Source organism: Lytechinus pictus, chromosome 3, assembly GCF_037042905.1.
Source record: "Lytechinus pictus isolate F3 Inbred chromosome 3, Lp3.0, whole genome shotgun sequence".
NCBI classification, from domain to species: Eukaryota; Metazoa; Echinodermata; class Echinoidea; order Temnopleuroida; family Toxopneustidae; genus Lytechinus; species Lytechinus pictus.
The window spans coordinates 79,459,269-79,483,365 of NC_087247.1; positions in this window are offsets into that span (position 1 = coordinate 79,459,269).

Here is a 24,097-nt window from a genome sequence, read left to right on the forward strand (position 1 = left end):
AAGAAAAACAAGGGGCTAGTGCTTTAGTTTTAGTAGCCCACACCTCTATATACTCTATGTTTTTTCGTATATTGAGGAGTAAATTTGAACTAAAAGTCCTCTTTATAAAATACAATTGGAAGATTGCTCCTGAAATATATTTTGGGTGTGTGGAGGGGGGTTTCCCTTCTTTCAATTTGTAAAGAAAAACAAGGGGCTTGTGCCTTCGATTTAGTAGCCCACACTCATATACACTCCTATATATTCCTCGTTTTTATATATATTGAGGAGTAAATTTGAACTAAAATTCCTCTTTATAAAATACAATTGGAAGATTGCTCCTGAAATTTATTTTGGGTGTGTGTAGGGGGGTTTCCCTTCTTTCAATTCGTAAAGAAACACAACGGGCTAGTGCTTTAATTTTAGTAGCCCACACCCTTATATACTCCTATATATTCCACGTTTTTATATATATTGAGGAGTAAATTTGAACTAAAAGTCCTCTTTATAAAATACAATTGGAAGATTGCTCCTGAAATATATTTTGGGTGTGTGGAGGGGGATTTCCCTTCTTTCAATTTGTAAAGAAAAACAACGGGCTAGTGCTTTAGTTTTAGTAGCCCACACCCCTATACACTCTATGTATTTTCGTGTATTGAGGAGTAAATTTCAACTAAAAGTCCTCTTTATAAAATACAATTGGAAGATTGCTCCTGAAATATATTTTTGGTGTGTGGAGTGGGGTTTCCCTTCTTTCAATTTGTAAAGAAAAACAAGGGGCTAGTGCCTTCGTTTTAGTAGCCCACACTCATATACATTCCAATATATTCCACGTTTTTATATATATTGAGGAGTAAATTTCAACTAAAAGTCCTCTTTATAAAATACAATTGGAAGATTGCTCCTGAAATATATTTTGGGTGTGTGTAGGGGGGTTTCCCTTCTTTCAATTTGTAAAGAAAAACAAGGGGCTAGTGCCTTCGTTTTAGTAGCCCACACTCATATACATTCCTATATATTCCACGTTTTTATATATATTGAGGAGTAAATTTCAACTAAAAGTCCTCTTTATAAAATACAATTGGAAGATTGCTCCTGAAATATATTTTGGGTGTGTGTAGGGGGGTTTCCCTTCTTTCAATTTGTAAAGAAAAACAAGGGGCTAGTGCTTTAGTTTTAGTAGCCCACACCTCTATATACTCTAGGTTTTTTCGTATATTGAGGAGTAAATTTGAACTAAAAGTCCTCTTTATAAAATACAATTGGAAGATTGCTCCTGAAATATATTTTGGGTGTGTGTAGGGGGGTTTCCCTTCTTTCAATTTGTAAAGAAAAACAAGGGGCTAGTGCTTTAGTTTTAGTAGCCCACACCTCTATATACTCTATGTTTTTTCGTATATTGAGGAGTAAATTTGAAATAAAAGTCCTCTTTATAAAATACAATTGGAAGATTGCTCCTGAAATATATTTTGGGTGTGTGGAGGGGGGTTTCCCTTCTTTCAATTTGTAAAGAAAAACAACGGGCTAGTGCCTTAGTTTTTGTAGCCCACACTCATATACATTCCTATATATTCCACGTTTTTATATATATTGAGGAGTAAATTTGAACTAAAAGTCCTCTTTATAAAATACAATTGGAAGATTGCTCCTGAAATATATTTTGGGTGTGTGGAGGGGGGTTTCCCTTCTTTCAATTTGTAAAGAAAAACAACGGGCTAGTGCCTTAGTTTTTGTAGCCCACACTCATATACATTCCTATATATTCCACGTTTTTATATATATTGAGGAGTAAATTTGAACTAAAAGTCCTCTTTATAAAATACAATTGGAAAATTGCTCCTGAAATATATTTTGGGTGTGTGGAGGGGGGGGGGGTTAATATCTCTCAATTTGTAAACAAAAAGAAAGGGCTAGTACTTTAGTTTTAGTAGCCCACACTTCTATATACTCCAGTTTTAAGAATATTGAGGAGTATGTAAAAAAAAAGTTCCTGATAAATGAAGAAAGCTATCGTATTTTTGAAGGGGGTGACCCTTTTTATTCAATTTTACAGTGCGTATCAATAAAAACGGGACAGTTATGAAACGTCTATCAAAATACCCTTTTGAATTATGATGTCTATATTTTGATGTTCATAGATGCTCTGAAATCTTATCGATCAAATTCAAAATGTTTTTTTTTTAATTTGTTCATGCTTGAGTGCACACGAGATGGTTTTGTCGGGGGTTCAAATATAGGATTGCGCTAAGTGGTAGGAAATGAAGTGTATGGTTATAAGACTTCTTGCCAATCAGCAGATTATTTTTGCCATAGTTTTCAGATTTCGGTCGCAAATGTCACGTACAAAGCTGTATATTTACTTTACGTTTTCATTTCAATAAATTATTTTTTTAGCAATGAATATTCTTTCATACTAACATTTTTTGTCAACCAAGAATGACCCAATTTGTAATTAGGAATTTGAGAGCTTGTAATCAATTCAAACCATTTTATTTTATGCAACAAGCAGATAAATCCTTTTCTGTTAGAATTGATAATTTAATATCCTATCTAACACACAATTATAATGATTTGAATAAAGTACAGCAAATTCACCCTATTAACAACTAACAATTAACAATTAGGGGTTTGGTAAATGATAACATCTGTTCTCGTTGTGAAGTAGAGGAAGATATTCATCACGCTTTCATTTCTTGTGATTTGAACAAACCATTCTTTGAATTTTTGAAAAAAATAATCCAGCAAATATTTCATAAAGATTTAGAAATCAATCATTAAAATTTTGTTTAAACATGAAGTAGACGAAAAATTAGTTTTACTTCTGACTATCGCACTTTGGTGCATTCACAAAGTCATCGTTTTAAGAAACATGAGTGGAAACGAAAAGAAAGGCAATCCCAGAAGGAAAAACCAGTAAGGCTGGACCAGTTACACCAGTAAAATTTAATTGGTAACTCTGGAAATTGGAACAAAATATACTGGTCTGCTATAAGCTGGACCAGTAATTTTTTGATGGTCAAATTTAACTGGACCAGTATAATTTTAACTGGACCAGTAACAAATATACTGGTCAAACTAACTGGACCAGTAATAATTTTACTGGTCCAATTGAACTGGACCAGTACAAATTGTGATGGACCAGTAATTTTACTGGTCAAATTATACTGGACCAGTACAATTTTTGCTGGACCAGTAATAATTTTACTGGTCAAATTAAACTGGACCAGTACAATTTTTGCTGGACCAGTAATAATTTTACTGGTCAAATTAAACTGGGCCAGCACAATTTTTGCTGGACCAGTAATAATTTTACTGGTCAAATTAAACTGGACCAGTACAATTTTTGCTGGACCAGTAATAATTTTACTGGTCAAATTAAACTGGACCAGTACAATTTTTGCTGGACCAGTAATAATTTTACTGGTCAAATTAAACTGGGCCAGTACAATTTTTGCTGGACCAGTAATAATTTTACTGGTCAAATTAAACTGGATCTGAAATTCATATTTTTAAGAGAAATAGAAAGAAGAATAGAAATGAAACCTCGGTACAGGAAAAGATATGTTCATCTACCCAAAGAGATTATGGAATATATTTGAAACACTGTGAATTTCATGTTTCCATTTAATGTTTTTTTTAATTTATGTTAAAGATTACGTAAGATTATTGCACAATTACATTATTATGTAAATTTTTGTTTTAATTTCTGAAATTTCCTGTAATGTCATGTATGCTCATTTTCATAATGTGTTATGTTGTTTTGTTGTAAATAAAATCCTCTAATTGAGGCCAAAAAAAATGCAATTAGGCATTTCTTGGGTTGACTTTTATCAATTATTAAATATGCAATCCTAAAAAATAACTTTTTTTTTAAGTAACTAAATAAGTTTGTGAGTGAATTTTGAAACATAATTTTAAAAACAATGGCAAAACTAATGAAAATGTTAAGAGGAAGTTTACTGCTTAGCAGGAAGTCTAATGACCATATATTTTGTTTCCTCTCATTTCTGCACAAACCTATTTTTGAACCCTTGACAAATCTCGTGTTCGTTCAAGCATGAACAAAATTTATTTCTTAAAATTGCATTTAAAATATAAGGTTTCAGAGCATCTATAAACATCAAAATATAGACATCATAATTTGAAAAGAATTTTTGATAGACTTTTCAAAACTGTCCAGTTTTTATTGATACGCACTGTATTGATAGAATGAAGGGGCTTGTCCTTTGATAAGGTTCACTGGCCCTCTCTTATTATTTGTGCCCTTTTAAAAAGTATTTCTTTTTTACTATTGAGGGGTGAATACAAATGAAAGTATTCTTGACTGAAAAGCAAAAGTGAAGATTGCCCCTGAAAGAAATTTCGGGTGTTTGTGGAGGGGAGTTTCCCTTCTGTCAATTCGTTTATAAAGGGGGGGGGGGGGTTAGTGCCTACATTTCAGTAGCCCACACTCCTATATATTATTTATATCCTTGTTTTGTCCTTATTTTAGTGTTGACAGTAATTGGGGATTAAATCAAATTAAAAAACCTCCTGATAGCAAACGGAAATATAGCTCCTAGAAGACCATTCGGTTGTTTGTAGGAAGTTTATGAAACCTCATTTCAATTTTTGGATACTAAGAAGGGCTAGGGCTGATTTGTTTAGTTGCCCGCACTCCTATAATATACTCGATGTTTTACAAATATTGAGAATGATATAATGGAAAAAGATTGCCTGTTGAAAGCAAATAGAAAGATTGCTCCTGGTAGAGCTTTCAGTTGTTTGTAGGGGGTTTCACATATTTGCAATCTAGGGAACTTACAAACAAGGGGCTAGTCCTAAAGTTAAAAAAAAATAGTGATCCCACCCTCCTGGGAAGATTGATCCATAAAGAAATTTCGGGTATGTGGAGCGAGTTCCCTAATTCCTTCAATACGTTTGTATTAACAAGTGGCAAGTGCGCGTACACACACACACACACAAACACACACCATCACACTGACACACCCTCACACGGACATATATACATATATATATATAAATTCATATTTTTTTGTATATAACTTCGAGGGAATTGAAAAAAAAATGGTTGGAATTTATGAGGGCTCCAGCCCACAAAAGCCATCCCCCTCTCCATCTGTACGCCAGTGTTGATAACAAAAGAGAGTCAGAATAACAGCTATAGAAACAAGTGACCAAGCGAGAAAATTTCTTGGGTATTGAAAGTTAATTTGCATTATACACCACTTAAAAAGCCTATACAGTGCGCAATTATATTTCTGTTTCACAATGCTCTTTTTCGCGTATTATCTTGCTTCAAAACAAAAATAAGTGGGGTTAATGATGGAGAAGGCCGTAGCCCCCTTAACCCTATCTAGCCCGAGGAGGAGGGGGGAGCTTAATAAGCCTTGACATTTTTCGCTAAACGTCTGTAATGGGCTAATAAAAGTAAAGCACTAACTATTTGTTTTTCTTTACAAATTGAAAGAAGGGAAACCCCCCTACACACACCCAAAATATATTTCAGGAGCAATCTTCCAATTGTATTTTATAAAGAGGACTTTTAGTTGAAATTTACTCCTCAATATACGAAAAAACATCGAGTATATAGGGGTGTGGGCTACTAAAACTAAAGCACTAGCCCGTTGTTTTTCTTTACAAATTGAAAGAAGGGAAACCCCCCTACACACACCCAACATATATTTCAGGAGCAATCTTCCAATTGTATTTTATAAAGAGGACTTTTGGTTGAAATTTGCTCCTCAATATACGAAAAAACATCGAGTATATAGGGGTGTGGGCTACTAAAACTAAAGCACTAGCCCGTTGCTTTTCTTTACAAATTGAAAGAAGGGAAACCCCCCTACACACACCCAAAATATATTTCAAGAGCAATCTTCCAATTGTATTTTATAAAGAGGACTTTTGGTTGAAATTTACTCCTCAATATACGAAAAAACATCGAGTATATATGGGTGTGGGCTACTAAAACTAAAGCACTAGCCCGTTGTTTTTCTTTACAAATTGAAAGAAGGGAAACCCCCCTACACACACCCAAAATATATTTCAGGAGCAATCTTCCAATTGTATTTTATAAAGAGGACTTTTAGTTGAAATTTACTCCTCAATATACGAAAAAACATCGAGTATATAGAGGTGTGGGCTACTAAAACTAAAGCACTAGCCCGTTGCTTTTCTTTACAAATTGAAAGAAGGGAAACCCCCCTACACACACCCAAAATATATTTCAGGAGCAATCTTCCAATTGTATTTTATAAAGAGGACTTTTGGTTGAAATTTACTCCTCAATATACGAAAAAACATCGAGTATATAGGGGTGTGGGCTACTAAAACTAAAGCACTAGCCCGTTGTTTTTCTTTACAAATTGAAAGAAGGGAAACCCCCCTACACACACCAAAAATATATTTCAGGAGCAATCTTCCAATTGTATTTTATAAAGAGGACTTTTAGTTGAAATTTACTCCTCAATATACGAAAAAACATCGAGTATATAGGGGTGTGGGCTACTAAAACTAAAGCACTAGCCCGTTGTTTTTCTTTACAAATTGAAAGAAGGGAAACCCCCCTACACACACCCAAAATATATTTCAGGAGCAATCTTCCAATTGTATTTTATAAAGAGGACTTTTGGTTGAAATTTACTCCTCAATATACGAAAAAACATCGAGTATATAGAGGTGTGGGCTACTAAAACTAAAGCACTAGCCCGTTGCTTTTCTTTACAAATTGAAAGAAGGGAAACCCCCCTACACACACCCAAAATATATTTCAGGAGCAATCTTCCAATTGTATTTTATAAAGAGGACTTTTGGTTGAAATTTACTCCTCAATATACGAAAAAACATCGAGTATATAGGGGTGTGGGCTACTAAAACTAAAGCACTAGCCCGTTGTTTTTCTTTACAAATTGAAAGAAGGGAAACCCCCCTACACACACCCAAAATATATTTCAGGAGCAATCTTCCAATTGTATTTTATAAAGAGGACTTTTAGTTGAAATTTACTCCTCAATATACGAAAAAACATCGAGTATATAGGGGTGTGGGCTACTATATAAAACTAAAGCACTAGCCCGTTGTTTTTCTTTACAAATTGAAAGAAGGGAAACCCCACCTGAGGTCTCACAGGCCTAATTCATTCCCCATAGACTCGTGTGTTAAATTGGCACTTTAAAAAATTCATAAAAAATAAGGATGAAATTCGGGGGTCGAATGTTTACTACCAGTGGATAGGATTTATATCTGGCAATCCATATCTGACCAGAAAAGGGTCCTTCGACTGGCTCATTTTAAAAATAAATTGGCGTGTTTGAAGACATCGTCGGGGGGAGCAGATTCATCACCTCAAACAGCAAAATAGCCCTAATCCTTCCGCCAGTCAAAATACAGTCCAAAATTGGTGATATTTCTTCCCAATTTGGGAAAAGGAAGTTCAGTAATTACCAAAAATAGAATCAGTGTTAGATGGAAAATCATATGCATACACTTTGTCAATCAGCCATATCAAAATTTAAAAAAAAATGGCCTGCCACTAGTGATTAGGCCCGTGTAGCCCTGACCCCGTTTGTTTGATTTCTACAAGAATGCACGCTTCTCTTCTTGCGCAAAATCCTGTATCTGATCTATCTTATATCGCGATATTGTTGGCTGGAACTGTTGGCTGGCTTGCTGTTGGCTGGCTTATTGTTGGCTCACTTGACATAGGCTTATATAGGGCCTTGATCTGGTAGATTATCTGCGCCAGGTCGTTTCCGAGTTAGTTGCTTAATTCCCGCATCAATGTCCTCGGCGTTAGACTAGTCTGACCTGTCACATAGCGAGGTGCAATATAATTATGATTAGTTACCACCACCATTAAATTGTGCGTTTTTGTACTTCATAGTATGCAAACTTATATAAGAAGCTAGGTCGAAACTCAATTTTAGTAGTCTAAGAATTATCACTAATCATCTGAACAAAAGGAAGAGAGAGAGAGAAAGAGATGGAGAGAGATCAGTGGAATATTCTTATTCGAATCTTTTTGTTTTTTTCACGTAATTCAGGATGACTTTATAATCTGCATTTCTTCCCAATAATGTCGCTAGATCTGATATTGGCTTGTTTAATTTCAGGCTTCTTTGCATAATTCTTCTTTCTCTTTCATATTTCTTACATTGTAGTAAAAAATGTTATATTGTCTCAGGAACCTGACAATGGGAACATAGACCATTTTCATGTTGATTAAATTTATACAGATAATAATTCAATTTACATTTTCCGAGTCTTAAACGGTGTATCATAGTCTCTTCAAACCGAATGAGACCTTGATAACTAATTGTATCTGCCACGTTGGGTTGGATGCTAAATAAATGTCTTCCTTTAGATGAGGATACCCATTGAGCCTGCCAGATTTCTTTATAAATCAAAGACATGTGGGTTTTCCATTCCTCTTTGATATATGGAATGTGTAATTCAACTTGTTCTTTTGATGCTCCTTTTTTTTGCTAAAAGGTCTGCCACATCGTTTCCATGAATACCACAATGGGATGGTATCCATTCAAAATTGACATAAATATCTGATAATTGTAAAACTTTGATTTTATACAAGATATCAACAATAAGATTGTTTTGTATACTATTGCTTTCAAGTGCTTGAAGAGCAGACAACGAATCTGTAAAAATTACCACGGACATACCTCTGTTATCTCCTAGCCAATCAAGTGCCATTACCATTGCTGTTAATTCGGCTCTCATTATACTTACAGAATTTAATCTATAGAATCTTTTAATATCCAGTTCTGGTATATAAAAATCAGAGCCGGTTCTCTTGTCTTCTTGTTTTGATCCATCAGTGTAGATGTTTAAGTAACCTTTCCATCTTGTATGTATCCTTTCTGAGACACATTTTTTCATATCTTGTACTAAGTTACGTTGTTTATTGATAATCTTATGGATATAATAAGATATACTAGGTATTTCATATGACCAAAAAGGTTCTCGTAATATTCTTTGGCTTAGTTGTTCAATTTGGATCTCTTCATTTGGCTTACATGCTCTGACTACAAAGGGTCCACGACCTGATTTCCAAGTAAATTGATCAGTATACCAGGAAGGTTCAATAATTTCTAAAGTAGGATGATGACTATCTCTGTTTGTTAAAAGATAAAACATGTATTTGTCAACCGACAGTTATCTTCTTAGTTGTAAAGGTCTTTCACCACATTCTACCTGTAGTGCTTCAAGGGCAGGGTTATATACTGCACCAGTTATTATTTTAAGTGACTGATATTGGATTAAATCTAATTCTTGTTTTAGCGAAAGGCTAGCCGAGTCGTATAACTCACATCCGTAGTCTAATATGGATCTAATAAGACCTTTGTATATTATATAAAGAATCGTTTTATTATTTCCCCAACTTGTTCCTGCTATACACCGTAACAAATTGATTCTTTTTGAACATTTGAGTTTTATATAATCGATGTGCTTTTTCCAGGTGAGTTTCACATCAAACCAAATACCCAGAAACTTATATTCTTTGTATCACTGGCGTAAATCCGTGTTGATGGGTGGGGGGGATGACTGAAATATTTTTTTTTTTTTTTTTGCAATCATGTTTTTAGATATGCAAGGAATTGTCATTGATATGTCCACAGTGGCGTACCGTGGGTCACGGCATTGGGGAGGGGGGCACCAGCAAAATGTTTGAATCACTGAGTGAGCGCAGTCAGTTGCCAGTTATACTGACCTAATAGAGACATTTTCTGGACTATGTCATTAAACGGATATGCATCTCACTGATCAAATAATGCGAGCGCGAAGCGCGAGCTGAATTTTTTTATATTCACACCTAAAAAGAGACATTATAATCAAATTTGTGTAATCATGATAGGTACCGTCTCGCTAAACAATACGAGCGCGAAGCGCGAGCTGAAGTTTTCGTATATTTTGACCCCAAACAGCGAGATTTTGAGGAATATATTTTAGGAATCCATTAAGAGTATGCATATCTCACCATAGTCATGTAATGCGAGTGCCAAGCGCTTGCTGGTTTATAAGAATTACATCTGAACACATGAAACACTTTTTGTAGTCATTGCAATCATGATTATCATACGCATCTCACTAATCAAATATTGCGAGCGCGAAGCGCGAGCTGAAAATTTAGATAATTCAGACCTGAAGTGGGGCATTCTAAGGTTTCTTTGTAGGAATTAACTAGGACCATACGTATTTTAATATCCAAATGATGCGAGCGCGAAGCGCGAGCTGAAAATTTTTGATATTCAGATCAGAAGAAGGGACATTTTAAGGACTGATTTTAGGAATTCATGAAGAGCAGACATATCTCACCAATCCACTAATGCGAACGTAATCACAGACAAAAAAATGTTTCATATATACGAAGACCTTAACATGGGGCAATCACTTTTTGAGTCATGAAAAAGAAGCATATGTCACTTCATAAAACAATGATAACTCAAGTGCTAGGAAATATATTTGGTTTATATTGAAAACGGGATGTTTCAGTACAACAGGACTATATATCTCGTCAACAGACAATGCAAGCACCAGGCCCTGGGCAAATTATGTTTCAAGAAGTTATGATAAAAATGTTTCTTATGTAATGTAACATAACATAATTATAATATAACATTATAATGAATAATATTTTCTTCTTTCCCACTATACGCTTCTCTTCCTTTCTCCCTCTTTTCTCCTTTCCCCCGTTTTTTTTGTCAGCCGATTGGGGGGGGGGCACGTGCCCCCATGCCCCCCCCCCCATAGTTACGCCACTGTATGTCCATATGGCAAATACCCCTCCAATATTATTATCTTTTTTACCCCATGATGGTTTAATGGTTTTATTAGAGATTATATTAAAAACGAATTGACATTCCATCTTAATCCCTTGCCAAAGACCCCAACATTGATGAATTGGAAGAAACGGGAGTTTCTCTTCAATGTTATGATAAGGACATAAGTATTTCGTTTGGAAATGGTGAACTGGCTCTTTATTTGCATTTTAGGATTCAATAATATTGTTTTATTTGTTAAGCGGTATTTCAGGAAGAATTTTCACCAATAAAACAATTATCTCTTGTGATTTTTTTTTCATTTCTTTCGTAAAAAGTGGGGGGGGGGATGTTTGTACAGGCCATCCCCCCCTCCTCGAAAAGTGGGGGGATATATCCCCCCATCCCCCCCCCCGGGATTTACGCCAGTGCTTTGTATTGTGGTATAGAGTTATCTTTAACCTTAATATTTACCTCTATATGCTGCCTATTGGTAAAAATCATAACAGCAGACTTTTGAGGAGAAATAATCATACTCCAGGTTGAGCACCACTGTTCAATTTCTTTTATAGCTTTCTGCATTTTCTTTTGTAAAAAGTCCAGATTTCTACCTGAGCACCATACGGCAATATCATCGGCATACATAGAGATTTTTACAGATTTTTCTACCAGTTTTATATATAGATCATTCAACATTAAATTGAACAAAATTGGACTAATAACACTACCTTGGGGCGTTCCATTTTCCAGAACAAATTGTGAAGATAACTGGCCATTAATTTTTACCTTGCAATATCGATCTTGTAAAAATGAATTAATCCACTGTAATATTTTTCCTTTTATACCAGCTTGAAGACATTTAAATACTATTCCCTTTCTCCATAAAAGGTCGTATGCCTTTTCAAGGTCAATGAAAATAACTAGGACTTACTCCTTGTTAGCTAATCCTTTCTCTATGTCCGTTTCTAATCTAAGGAGCTGATCTAAAGAACTTCTATTTTTTCTAAATCCTGCCTGTGTTGGTGTCAGGATACTGCATCGCTCCATGAACCATACAAGTCTATTTTTAACCATTCTTTCCATCAGTTTGGAGGAAGTTGATGTCAAGGAAATAGGTCGATATGAAGAAGGGTTTGTTGGGTCTTTACCTGGTTTAAGTACAGGGATCTGGGTAGAATAATGCCAATCTGAGGGTAGAATTGAGGAATTCCAAATTTACTAAAACTAATATGAACCGAAGAGCTATTTTCGGTAGGTGTTGTATCATAATTGATTTGATACCATCTGTTCCTGCTGCAGAATTTTTCATTTCTTTAACAGCGCTTGTTAATTCATCATATGTAAATTCATCATCAAGAGGTGATGCAGAGGAGCAGCTTTCTTTGATCGTATTTTGTATTAAATTTTCAAATGAATTTCTTCTAATAATCTCGTCATTGGCTAATCGATTGTCTATCGTTTTAAAAGCCTTAGCAACCAATTCTGCCTTTTCTTGAGCATTAGCTACTGGTGTATTGTTTTCTGTTAATAAATTGGGAAATATATATTTTGAGACAGAACCATTTTGTAGTCCTTTTACCATTTCCCATACTTTTCCTAAGTTGGATGTTCTCCTCAAAGACTGTTGTCGCAACCTTGTTTATATAGGGCCTTGACGCTTGTGTGTTGCTGCCCTCTACGTTCGTTGGTGTAAACCAAAGGTATAAACGCAGTGCAAGATAAACCAAAAGCCGATTCTACATCGGCTTTTGGTTCTGAACCAAAAGCCGATTAAGTGTAAACACGGTAATTATTTGGGAAAGTGACGATTGTGAAATGCTTGGCGCTAAGCCAAGTAGTCCATTTGCTTATGTTTAATTCAGTTCCACCAAGAAACTAAATAGAATGTTTTTCAAATTCTTTTGGAACTCACGAATGGAAAAGGTTGGAAGATGTGATGGTGATGTTATCAAAGATTACACACAAGGCATGGGTGTCGATCACGGGGGGGGGATGGGGGGGGATATATCCCCCCCAATATTTCAAGTGGGGGGGATGGCCTGTATTATCATCCCCCCCCAATAATTCAGGGTAGAAAAATTGTAATAATGATGATGAAAAAATGAAAAGTTTGATAATGATGATTATATAGTGATGATTATAGTATGCCATCAATCAGTTTGTTTCCCCCGCAATTTGTGTATATTGTTATTAAATAAAAAAACATTCTTTTCCAGGGCTTTTAAACAGATGGGTGGAGGTTCAAGATGAAAAAGAATGAAATTATGAATGAAAGTTTATGTACCGGTATATGATATTTTTTAAACACATGACATAAAAGGACCCCGCCGAAAAAAAACTTTTGTTGATAGGGTGTTCCATCCCACCAGTGGTGAATAAATTAATTTTAAGAAATCAATTGATTAAAAAGGGTGGAAAAATAAAAGGGTGGCAAGATAAACAGGGAAACCTCCATGGACGTAAATCCTAGAGGGGTAGATCTTGAAAAAGTACAACAAAAACAACTTTTCTCAGATTTACCCCTCCCCACATGCAAGTGCATGATGTTTGTCCCATTTAATCTACAACCCTTTTGAATATTAAACATTTTATCATGTGACCCCATCAGATACCTCTCATGAAAATATTGAGGTTCAGTGAGCTCAATATAATATGATCATATTTTTACATTTTTTTAATAAGTGAAATCAATTAATGGTTTCAGAAAGAATAATCATTCATTTCTCTCTAAAGCGTATCTTCGGATATGAACATCGGAGGGTTTTTTTCCCCATGTTATTCTTGTAATTGTTATGGACTTGAATAACTAAACTTGGTTGATTTTTTCTTATTTTGGCAAAAAAAAAATATTTTTTGAGTTTGGAAAGGGATGACAGTTTTGCATTCTATATGAGCACACTCATGCGGTATGTTAATTTCATTTTAACACATATATTAGCTGATATTACACACTGATGATTCAAGAAGATGTTGGAGAAATATCATAACATGACAGTTGAGTTTTGATTGTTTTTATGTTTGTTTTGTTTCATGCACTTATAAAATATTTAAAACGTGTTAAAATCCAGGGTAAAAATCGTCTGACGGTAAGCCCGATGGCGCACGAGAAGCCACACAGTTTGTAATTTGTGCTAGTCTTAATTTGTCCGAATCTGCATTTTATCATCACGCATTAAGAAGAAAAAAGATATTGCCAGTCGGGTTAGATTTAAGAGAGAAGTTGTTTACATCATGCTCAATAAACAGATCACTTTGTACATGGTCCAGACAATTTTTGTCATTTTTTTCTTTCGTATGAGTTTAGAATAGGCTCACTCAGTGGGGTAACTACGGGGGGGGGGCATGAGGGGCACATGCCCATCCAAAAATGAGGAAAAGGAGAAAAAGAGGGAGAGAGGAAAGGAATGTAATGGGAAAGAAGAAATTATTGTTCATTATGATGTTAGATTATACTATAATTCTGTTATACTACATAAGACGCATTTTTCATAACTTTATGAATCATAATTTGATTAGGGCCCATGTCTTCATTGTTCCTGGTGCTCACATTGTCTGTTTAACTTTAACGAGATATATAATCCTGTGGGACTAAAACCTCCTGTTTTCAATATACTTCCTCGCACTTCGAATTACTATTTTATGTGCAATAGTATGCTTCTTTTAATGACTACTTAAAGTGATTGCCACAGTTTAAGGTCTTAATATAAAACATTTCTTGTCCGTGCTTATGTTCGCATTAGTGAGATATGTCTGCTCTCCATGAATTCCTAGAATCAGTCCTTAAAATGTCCCTTTTTCTGATCTCAATATCAAAACTTTTCAGATCGCGCTTCGCGCTCGCATCATTTGGTTAATGAAATACGTATGGTCTTAGTGAATTCCTACAAACAAGCTTTAGAATGCCCCTTTTCAGGTCTGAATTTCTAAATTTTCAGCTCGCGCTTCGCGCTCGCAATATTTGATTATTGAGATGCGTATGTTAATAATCATGATTACAATGACTTCAAGTGCTTCATGTGTAATTCTAACAAAATCAGCAAGCGCTTAGCACTCGCAATAGATGACTGTGGTGAGATATGTAGTGGATTCCTTAAATATAGTCCTTAAAATCTCCCTTTTTGGGGTCAATATATACAAAAATTTCAGCTCGCGCTTCGCGCTCGCATTGTTAAGCGAGACAGGTAAGTATCATGATTACAAAAAGTTGATTAATGTCCCTTTTTACGTCCGAATATCACAAATTTTAAGCTCGCGCTTCGTGCTCACATTATTTCATCAGTGATATACATATCTGTTTAATATATGGCACTGTCCTTAAAGTGTGTCTATTAGGTCAGTTGCCATGTATACTGACCTAATAAACTGATTGACTCAAAATTTTTGCTGGTGCCCCCCTATGCCATGACCCACGGTACGCCACTGGGCTTACTTGTAACACAAATTGAATTTTGTGATTTTAGTGGGGGTTATATTGAAAGATCCCCATCCACAAGAATATTTGTGTCAATCATCCCCCCCAACCAAGAATACCGATCGACACCCATGACACAAGGTGGTCTGAAAATGATTGATATAGAAAAGAAAGTAGTCAGTAGGCCCATGGTTTTCGATTAAGGTGGTTAGGAATTAGGCTAACAAATGAGGTAAATTCTATGTGAAAAACACTTGGAAATTATTGGTTTGAGCGTTTTGGAACTCTTAATCTCATCTTGAATAGCGACTTTCGGTTTCACAATGTTATCCCATTGTTTGATAACAAAATACCTCCATTTCCATAGAAAATATTTTATGGTTTAATCATATATTGTTTTTAATAAATCACCACTATTTTTCAATGAATGGTACAATAGTGGAATGATATACATTTTGAATGTTGATGGAGGCTTTAAATAAAGATGTATCCGAAATTTCATTATGTTGAAATCTAGAAATAGTAAAAGATCTGTAATTTTTTTATTATTCAAAACAGAGGCAAGCTATACCTAAAATTTGGCTCTCAAAATCTTTTATTAAGAACCTACAAAGATCTACGCATCTTGATATACCAAAACAAAAAATAGGTAACTCAGTAAAATGTCTAGACCACGTACCTTCAAGATACTTTTACAATTATGTTATAGGCCTACGTCATATAGGGTCAAATTCACGTTGTTGTTTCTTTTGGGAAAATATTTCGAAAATGTATATAGCAGTCTGGAATATTTGTTTGGAGATGAACTTGTCAACAGTAAAAGTAAACAAACTTAAATCATTTAATTTTAAAATACTTTATGATTTATTGCCTGTGAAAAGAAATTTATGTAAATGGCGTTATTGCATAATTATAATTGCCATGAAGAAGAGGACATAACACTTGCTTTGATCACTTGTAAACTGAATCTGAAGTTTTTGGTCATATATAATTTGGTTGATTAAAAAAGCCTTCAATAAACACGTTTTTACGATGTCGATCTTTTGATGAAAAATAACGAGCACAAAGAACTAGATCTATCATTAGTATAGCTTTTTGGAATGTGTATAAATCAATTTTGTTACGTAATTACAAGAAAGTAGACAATAGACCATCAAATTTAATGGGTTTTTTTAATCAGAATTGCGTGGGAGACTAGAAATGAACAAAAATTGTACTGGTAAATCTCTGTATCGTCCTCCGAATGTATTATTTGATTATGTTCAATGTATTTTGATATAAATGTGAAAAGTATATACAGATGATTAAAGTGATTGGTTAAACATTGGTTTGACTTTAAAAAATCTGAGCTAGAAGGTCACACTTGTCACCTGTGTCTGTGATATGTTACAAAAATGAAGCCCAGAAAAAATTGCGTTCGAAAATAATTATTTAGTGCTTCAAAAATTGGAATATAAAGTGACCGAAAACACCATCTTAATTTCATCCCATACACTTATGTGTACTATTTAGGCGTCTATAAGACGCCTATTTACAAAATCGGGGTTTGCCTTTTAGTTTTAGCTTTTCATTCAAAATAATGGTTGTTTTCAGGGTTTATTAGTTCGATACATGCACTTGTACACATGTTTCATCTTGGTTTGAGAATTTTTTGAATCGGCTGCTCACAAAGTTAAACAATACCTTTAAATAAATGCTATTGAAAGGAAATTAAAAAGGCTTTTGAGATTATATATATATATGCTGATTTATAAGAACAAAGCTTAGAAGTGACTATTAGGACATCCCCTTCAAAAAAATAAACAAAAATCAACTTCGAGCGGCCGATCGGGGTAAATATGATTGAAAAAAATTCCGCCCCCCCCCCCCCTATTGGCGAAGGCTGGATCCGCCCTAGCTGTTTGTATTTTGCTTTGTTACGTTTTTTTTCTGTTGATACAGGGCCCGTTGTTCGAGCAGTTTAAAGGGCTATCCTGTTACGGATCCAGCCTTCGCCAATAGGGGGGGGGGGCGGTTTTTTTTTCAGCCACGTACATTTTCCCCGATCGGCCGCTCGACGTTGATTTTTTGCCTTATTTTAATAGTGCGAGCGCGAGCTATTGCTTTTTTGATATCATGTATTTTGTCCTAAAATTTATACATTCTGGGCAATGTTTTTTATCCTAAACGACGTGTATCCAACTGATTACTGATTTTTTTAATATACGTTTTTATCTCATAAAAAATGATCTGTTAACGGCTGCTCGCAGTCAGCCATGAAGACGTTACATATTTCAACAATCAAAATAATGATATTTCAACAATCAAAATAATGCGAGCGCCCCGGGGGGGGCACTCGACCAAAAAAGTGGTAGGGGTGTGCCGCGGGCGAGGCAAAAAACGGGGGCCTTGGAGCGGGCTTATTGTAAAAAGGAGGGTCCTTGGAACGGGCTTCGGAACTACAAATGTTTGTGAAAACGGGGGTCCTCGGAACGGATCTCCGTATCTCTGTGAGTGCGTATGCATCCCTATGGAACGGGCAATCGTGCATGACGCAGCTAGCGCGGCCTCTGCCGGGTGCGCTCGCGCTTAGGCGATGGTCGAAAAGAACTCTACGGCCGCTTATCAATGCGACCGGAACGGCGTAACGAAAAATATGCGAAGCTTTGGAGCGGATTTCTTTCTTCTTTTTTCTCGATAAGAAGGAAATGCTATGCCTTGGAGCGGTTTCTTTGTTCTTTTTCTCAAAAAGACAGAAATGCTATGCCTTGGAACGGAAATTTGAGTGTAAAAATGGGGGTCCCCTCCGCGGCACATACCCACTATGCATTATATACTGAGTGCCCCCCCCCCCCCCCCGGGGCGAGCGCGAAGGGCGAGCAGAAAATTTTGACATTTCTACCTGAAGAATGGAAATTCTAAGCACATATTTTGTAATCGTGAAAAGGATAAGTATATAACTAAACTAAACAATTGATACGAGTGCGAAGCGCGTGCGGAATGCAAGCGCAAAGCGCGAGCAGAAAATGTTTGATATTATATTATATTGTGATCTGAAACTGGATAACGACAGAGAACAAGCTGCGTATCATATTTTGACCTAAATACCCTCGTGAAAATCAATAAAGCGAGCGCGAAGCGCGAGCTTAAAATAAATGATATTCCGATCTGAAAAAGAGTCAACTTAAGCTCTGTATTTCAAGCACTTTGTAGGAAAATATTGTGAAATGGATATGGATCACAGTTAAAAAAGAGCTGATAAGTTTCATTATTATCATTTTGCGTTTTGACATATAGGACCGGGACATTCCTAACAGTACATTATTATGTCATCATATGAAAATGACGATTATCTTCCTATTTCTTTTCCTAAGCGCGAGATGAAACTTGTCGATATTCCATTCTAAAAAAAGGGACAATTTGATTACTAGCTCAATCAATATCTTATCTATTAATCTAATTAGCCCAATGTGAGCAAGAAATCTGTTGATATTATGGCTTGAAAAGTGGACATTTAATGCACTTTTGTAATTATGAAACGCGCATGAGTTAATATATTTCAACAATCGATGCGAGCGCAAATCGCGAGCCGAAATAAACTGTCATAAAATGGGAATTTTACGTTTGTTATAGAATTAATATTGAGATATACATAACTCACCAATCAAAATGCAGAACGTGCGGCGCTAGCTGATACGTTTTGGCAATCTGACCTGAACAGGGATATTTTGAGAACTTTATGGAATTCAGGAAAATAATAGGTAGGCTACCTGACACCGACCTGACGAATCAAATATTGCGAGCACGCAGCGCGAGCAGAAAATGTTAATATTCAGACCATATAAAACAAAAACTTTTACAGAACACTTTTTAAAAATCGATTTGTAAATCAAACAAAACAATGAAAGTTCGATTTCTATGAGGCGCCGAATGTACCAATATTATATAGAACAATTATTTGTTATATAATCATTATTTATTAAATAATAACTATTATTTATATATAATTTACATTTTATTTGTAAATAACTACTATTATATAAAATATCATTTCTAATTATTTATATATAATTCCAAGTAATACCTCATTATTTGTAAATAATAATACTTCGACATTCCATTATTTATAAATAATGATTATTTGTTTTTCATTATTTATAAATAATGATTATTTGTTTTTCATTATTTATAAATAATGATTATTTGTTTTTCATTATTTACAAATAATGATTATTTGTTTTTCATTATTTATAAATAATGATTATTTGTTTTTCATTATTTATAAATAATGATTATTTGTTTTTCATTATTTATAAATAATGATTATTTGTTTTTCATTATTTATAAATAATGATTATTTGTTTTTCATTATTTATAAATAATGATTATTTGTTTTTCATTATTTACAAATAATGATTATTTGTTTTTCATTATTTATAAATAATGATTATTTGTTTTTCATTATTTATAAATAATTTGTTGAGTTTTCCATTATTTATAAATAATGATTATTTGTTAAATAATGAAAACGTCTACTTCATTATTTATAAATAATTTTTTTCGAGTGCACCATTATTCTCATTATTTATAAATAATCATTATTTAATGTTCGAGTTTTCCATTATTTATAAATAAAGATTATTTGTTAAATAATGAAATATCTACTTCATTATTTATAAATAATAATTTTGTTTCAATATCCCATTATTTATAAATAATCATTATTTATAAACAATTTTTACAGTTTGCCATTATATACAAATAATCATTATTTATATACAAATAACCATTATTTATTAAATAATGCCATTATTGATTAAATAATGCCATTATTTATTAAATAATGGAAAACTCGCTATAACATGCAAATGTGGGACCGCCCATGATATGAATATTCATGATGCGATTTCCTTTTTCGTGATTTTTCTTCACAAATTTTTGTCCATTTCCTCTTCATAATGACATTTCTTGAAGCAATTTTCTAGGGATATGGTCTGATTGTAATATTCTTCATTTTCTATATAACTTCGTCTTCGTAGAAATATCAAATAGTGTAATTTTATACGATTTTTCCTACAGTTCACAATCCCCATAGGCGCGCGTGTATCGTAGGGACAACCGGTGAATCGACGGAGTGCTATTCATCGAAATACTACGTTGGTTGGTCCCCGGAAGTGGCGGGCGGAATTTAGCCCGAATCCTCGATGGAAGTCGATCAAGTGCATATGAGCTGAGAGAGTGAAATATCAGTGTACTTGTACAGGCCCTTCTACTTTTTATAAATATTTCTTGTTGCTTTTTTTGTTAAGTTAATTTTTTGGAGTGTCTGTTTGGAGTGTCTGTTTGAGGCGTTTGGGGTGATTTCACCCTGGCCCCAAAATGCTCGCAACGACAATACGGGGGCATGATGACCCCTAAATTTTTAAAAACTTATTTTTCTATTGAAAATTATCACAAAATTCACCAAAAGTGTGCACGAAAGCCTTCGTATTTCACTTTTAAAACTCCAAAAAGTGCCCAAATGACAAGCTTGGTCGCTTCGCTGTGTCGCTTTCAACTTGAGAACGTTTACGCGTCTGCTTCCCCCCCCCCCCCTCCTCCGAAAGAAATTCTGTATACGGCCATGCTCTAAAGAGCCTGGCACATTGATTTATGTATACTTTCATTTTCATTATCAACATGGCCTTACGCAGAATTTTTTCCAGGGGGGCCGGGGCCGGAGCATGACGCGCGTAAACTTTCTCAAAAAAATCTTGAAAGCGAGACAGCCACGGGACCAAGCCCAAATGACAAGCTTGGTCGCTTCGCTGTCTCGCTTTCAACTTGAGAACGTTTACGCGCGTCTGCCCCCACCCTCCGAAAGAAATTCTGTGAACGGCCATGCTCAAAAGAGCATATGGCACATTGATTTATATGTACTTTTCATTTTCATTATTTTTATCACATTATCATCATGGCCTTACACAGAATTTTTACCGGGGGGGGGGGAGCAGCTAGGATGCGCGTAAAGTTTCTCAAAAAAATCTTGAAAGCGAGACAGCGACGCGACCAAGCTCAAATGACAAGCTTGGTCGCTTCGCTTTTTGAAGATTTTTATGAGAAAGTTTACGCGCGTCCTGCTCCCCCCACCCCCCCCCCCCCCCCCCGGTAAAAATTCTGTGTAAGGCCATGATGATAATGTGATAAAAATAATGAAAATGAAAAGTACATATAAATCAATGTGCCATATGCTCTTTTGAGCATGGCCGTTCACAGAATTTCTTTCGGGGGGTGGGGGCAGACGCGCGTAAACGTTCTCAAGTTGAAAGCGAGACAGCGAAGCGACCGAGCTTGTCATTTGGGCTTGGTCCCGTGGCTGTCTCGCTTTCAAGATTTTTTTGAGAAAGTTTACGCGCGTCATGCTCCGGCCCCGGCCCCCCTGGAAAAAATTCTGCGTAAGGCCATGTTGATAATGAGATAAAAATAATGAAAATGAAAGTATACATAAATCAATGTGCCAGGCTCTTTAGAGCATGGCCGTATACAGAATTTCTTTCGGAGGAGGGGGGGGGGGGAAGCAGACGCGTAAACGTTCTCAAGTTGAAAGCGACACAGCGAAGCGACCAAGCTTGTCATTTGGGCACTTTTTGGAGTTTTAAAAGTGAAATACGAAGGCTTTCGTGCACACTTTTGGTGAATTTTGTGATAATTTTCAATAGAAAAATAAGTTTTTAAAAATTTAGGGGTCATCATGCCCCCGTATTTAACGTATTGTCGTTGCGAGCATTTTGGGGCCAGGGTGAAATCGCCCCAAACGCCTCAAACAGACACTCCAAAATGTATTTGAAGTGCATTATTAGAACTGAAACTTATCTCTACACCAGGAAAAATTAACTTAACAAAAAAAGCAACAAGAAATATTTATAAAAAGTAGAAGGGCCTGTACAAGTACACTGATATTTCACTCTCTCAGCTCATATGCACTTGATCGACTTCCATCGAGGATTCGGGCTAAATTCCGCCCGCCACTTCCGGGGACCAACCAACGTAGTATTTCGATGAAGAGCACTCCGTCGATTCACCGGTTGTCCCTACGATACACGCGCGCCTATGGGGATTGTGAACTGTAGGAAAAATCGTATAATATTACACTTTTTGATATTTCTACGAAGACGAAGTTATATAGAAAATGAAGAATATTACAATCAGACCATATCCCTAGAAAATTGCTTCAAGAAATGTCATTATGAAGAGGAAATGGACAAAAATTTGTGAAGAAAAATCACGAAAAAGGAAATCGCATCATGAATATTCATATCATGGGCGGTCCCACATTTGCATGTTATAGCGAGTTTTCCATTATTTAATAAATAATGGCATTATTTAATAAATAATGGCATTATTTAATAAATAATGGCATTATTTAATAAATAATGGTTATTTGTATATAAATAATGATTATTTGTATATAATGGCAAACTGTAAAAATTGTTTATAAATAATGATTATTTATAAATAATGGGATATTGAAACAAAATTATTATTTATAAATAATGAAGTAGATATTTCATTATTTAACAAATAATCTTTATTTATAAATAATGGAAAACTCGAACATTAAATAATGATTATTTATAAATAATGAGAATAATGGTGCACTCGAAAAAATTATTTATAAATAATGAAGTAGACGTTTTCATTATTTAACAAATAATCATTATTTATAAATAATGGAAAACTCAACAAATTATTTATAAATAATGAAAAACAAATAATCATTATTTATAAATAATGAAAAACAAATAATCATTATTTGTAAATAATGAAAAACAAATAATCATTATTTATAAATAATGAAAAACAAATAATCATTATTTATAAATAATGAAAAACAAATAATCATTATTTATAAATAATGAAAAACAAATAATCATTATTTATAAATAATGAAAAACAAATAATCATTATTTATAAATAATGAAAAACAAATAATCATTATTTATAAATAATGAAAAACAAATAATCATTATTTATAAATAATGAAAAACAAATAATCATTATTTATAAATAATGAAAAACAAATAATCATTATTTATAAATAACGAAAAACAAATAATCATTATTTGTAAATAATGAAAAACAAATAATCATTATTTATAAATAATGAAAAACAAATAATCATTATTTATAAATAATGAAAAACAAATAATCATTATTTATAAATAATGGAATGTCGAACTATATTTATTTACAAATAATGAAGTATTACTTGGAATTATATATAAATAATTAGAAATGATATTTTATATAATAGTAGTTATTTACAAATAAAATGTAAATTATATATAAATAATAGTTATTATTTAATAAATGATGATTATATAACAAATAATTGTTCTATATAATATTGGTACATTCGGCGCCTCATAGATTTCCGAGCTGAAATATGTTTTGTATATTGACTTCAAAATTTGATATTTTAAGCTCCATATTAAGCAAGATATGTACATCACCTAAAAAGCAATGCGAGCGCGAAGCGCGAGCGAAAATTTTATATGGTGTGACATAAAAGATTAAAAAAAATTATTTTCCAAGTCTTCACCTCATTTTGTTCCCTCGTCCTATGTTTCTCCTTTTTTTCTCCTCTTCTTTCCCTTCCATTTCTTTTTTTTTCTTTCTAACGTTAATTCCCCTTTTTTCCTTTTTTTGCTCCGCCAATAGTGGGGGGCGGGCCCCTCGGCCCCCTCCCCCCCCCCCCCTGGATCCCCCTCAAATTTATCAATCTTGGGGCCCAGCATCTGCCCCCGGGCCCGGCCTCGCCTCTGCCACAAATCAATTTTGGGAAATGAGTTTTGTAAAAGAACGACCTCTCACGGCTCTTCCGGCGTCTTTCCAATAAAAGCCGGCATAATGATGCTAAACTAAAGTGGTGCCCACTGCATTGAACGCATCAGCGGAGTGACTGAATGGATCT